Genomic DNA, 3,165 nt, shown 5'->3' on the forward strand with positions numbered 1-3,165 from the left:
CCATTTCTGCAGAAAACTAGTGCCAAAAATCTGACTGGAGTCCAAGGATTAGGGCCGATAAGATCTGCTTAAGTCACCAGTGACACAACAGCCTCTGATTACACCTTCCTGGCCATGCTCTGTGGCAGACCCATGGGCCAGATCTATGATGGTCTCAGAAGAAGGAGCACTCAGGAAGAGCTTGATAGCCTATCAAGTCCATATTTGGAACCCTCTCTTCCCATAACCTCTCTGTATTTCTGGATAACATTTAATTCTTTTGGTCAAACATAATAAATCACCTCTTTTAAAATAACATATTTGGGGAGAGCTACTTTTCCCTTCAGCAAACACATAAAGAGAAAATGTCAGCCTAGATGGTCTGTAGGGGAAAAGGTTCATTATTAAGATTGAGATCAAGTCCTTAGCAGCTGGGGAAGATTTAAGAGAGAGCACTGGTGCTTTTCAGTAGCACTCCCATCAAAGGATGTGTAAGCATAAACTATGTCAGCTTCTTGCACACATCACCCCACCAGCCCACCAGTCATCCCTCCCTCCTCCCAGCGCATTTGCACTACTGTCACATCCCTTCCTGTTCCAGCTGGGACCTTGTACCACCAGTTCTCTCTTCTCCCCTATATCTTCAACCTCTCCTTTGCTTCTGGCTCTTTCCCTTGAGCCCATAAACATGCCAAAGTTTCTCCTAGCCTAAAAACAAGGCCAGAGACCTCCTCCAGTAGCCTTTGATATATCTTTAATATCACCATTCCTCCTTCCTTTCATAGTCAAGCTTCTTGAAGGAATAATCTACTCTTTCGGTCTTTCGGTCTTTAATTCATCACTTTTTTTTTTTTTTTTTTTTTTTTTTTTGCGGTACGCGGGCCTCTCACTGCTGGGGCCTCTCCTGTTGCGGAGCACAGGCTCCGGACGCGCAGGCTCACGGACGGGCCCAGCCGCTCCGCGGCATGTGGGATCTTCCCGGACCGGGGCACGAACCCGTGTCCCCTGCATCGGCAGGCGGACTCTCAATCACTGCGCCACCAGGGAAGCCCCTTATTCACTTTTTTTAAATTAATTTTTATTGGAGTATAGTTGGCTTACAATGTTGTATTAGTTTCTGCTGTACAGCAAAGTGAATCAGTTATACATATACATATATCCACTTTCTTAGATTCTTTTCCCAACTAGGTCGTTACAAGGTATTGAGTAGAGTTCCCTGTGCTATACAATAGGTCTCCATTAGTTATCTATTTTGTATATAGCAGTGTGTATAGGTCAATCCTAATCTCCCAGTTTATCCCTCCCCGCCTCCTTTCCCCCTTGGTAACCGTAAATTTGTTTTCTACAATGACTCTATTTCTGCTCTGTAAGTAAGTTAATTTGTCCTATTCACCCTTTAATCTACTGAAATCTAGATTTACTTGACCTCCCACCCCCAGCACTAAAACTTTTCATAAACCTCACCACTGCATCTTAATTTAAGTCCAGTAGACACAACTTCTCTGGCCATTCCTTTCCTGCCTTCTTCATGGCTCTATCTCCTCCGTTCATCATTTAAACATTGATTCTGGGGGTCTGTCCTTGACCCATTCTTGACTTTAAACATACAAGTTTTCAGAATTGATTCACTCCAGAGGTTTTAATTGCCACCTGCATCCAGCCTAGCCTCTTCTCTGAGCTTCACAGTCCTAGATCCAATTGCCTATTGCCAGATGATCTATAAGCACTCAGATCAGTTCTTTCCCCCCTGTGTGTTCCTTATTTCAATTGCTGACACCATCACCCCAGTAAGACAGAAACTGAGGGCTCCTTCACCTGCTGCCTAATCATGCATTCACTTAGTCCTCCTGCTTGTTTCTTTTTCCCCCTAAATCTCTCTCTGATTCAGCTATTTCATTCCCACTGCCACTGCCACAGGTCAGGCCCTTCTGGGCGTCTCCCTGCCTCTACTCTTGGCCTCCATAAATCCATTATTCACTGTGGCTACAGTGGGACCTTATCGCCTCACTGCTCAAACCCTTCAACAGCCCCTTCAGGTGCAGCATAAAGTCCAGGTTTGTTAACATGCCTCACAAGCTCCCTGGCTACCTTTCTAGCTTCCTGAGTCCATTCCCCATGGCATAATCATCTGGTAACACTGAGTTGTTTGTAGTTCACACCATACTGTCCTTGCTGCCCGGAATATCCTTCGCTTCTGCTCTGACCTACTCACCTTGCAAGACTCAGCTCAGTTGTCACTCTTCATGAAGTTTTTCTTGAACCCCCTGTGTTGTGCTTGCCCATTTGAGCTTCCACAGCCGAACTCTGAACACACCCTTTCAATTAAAAACACAGTATTTAAATTAGATCACTAACCTGTGCACTTCTGAGGTGTGGGGGCCTCACGGCAATCATTTTCACACCTACTATGTCAAGTACATACTCAAGTGTTTGTTCTACTGTTACTAACTTAGATCTACTCAGTTTTCTTACCTCTTAAAATCAAGATAACATGTTTCCCAGGGCTCCTGAGTCAATTAAATCTTTGTGAAAATCCATCTATTATCTATGATGTGCTTGCAAAGTATTAACTCATTTGAGGTTAGAGACAGTGAGAAGAGAATTTGTATAGGAGAGAAAATTAAATCTTTTATTCAAATGTATTAAAGGGTAGTAATGAAGTTAGCGAAACCCACTACAGTAATAGCATAAAAAGGTATCTTTAAAAGAGAAGTAATGGTGCAAATAGTTACCTTATATAGATCATGAATACATACTCTTAATATACTCAAGAAAGTTAGGCAAATAAATACTTGTAGATGAAGTTTCCAATGATACCACCAGATTAGGACTTTAAAAATTGCCGTCTCTCAAACCACTTAGGCAAAGGTGAAGATGAGGTACTCAGTACAGCTGTGTTGTTTACTCTAAGTGACTCTTGTGAAAATGCAGGCACTGGTATCAAGGGTGCACGTGAGAATGAAAAAGCACAACAGCATTTCTAAATTAGCATTTATATAGGTAGATATGTGAAAATAAAGTATTGTAAGTAGCATAAAAAGTAATTGCGTATTAGTATACTGAGCTAACTGAAATTTACTTTTACTATGCAAGCATCATTGACTAAATATTCTAGTTGTAAAATAATTAGTTCTGGTTTCTGAAAATGATCTTTATAGGATAGGAAAAAATATGCCAAACAGGATG

Source organism: Physeter macrocephalus, chromosome 14, assembly GCF_002837175.3.
Source record: "Physeter macrocephalus isolate SW-GA chromosome 14, ASM283717v5, whole genome shotgun sequence".
Classification (NCBI taxonomy): domain Eukaryota; kingdom Metazoa; phylum Chordata; class Mammalia; order Artiodactyla; family Physeteridae; genus Physeter; species Physeter macrocephalus.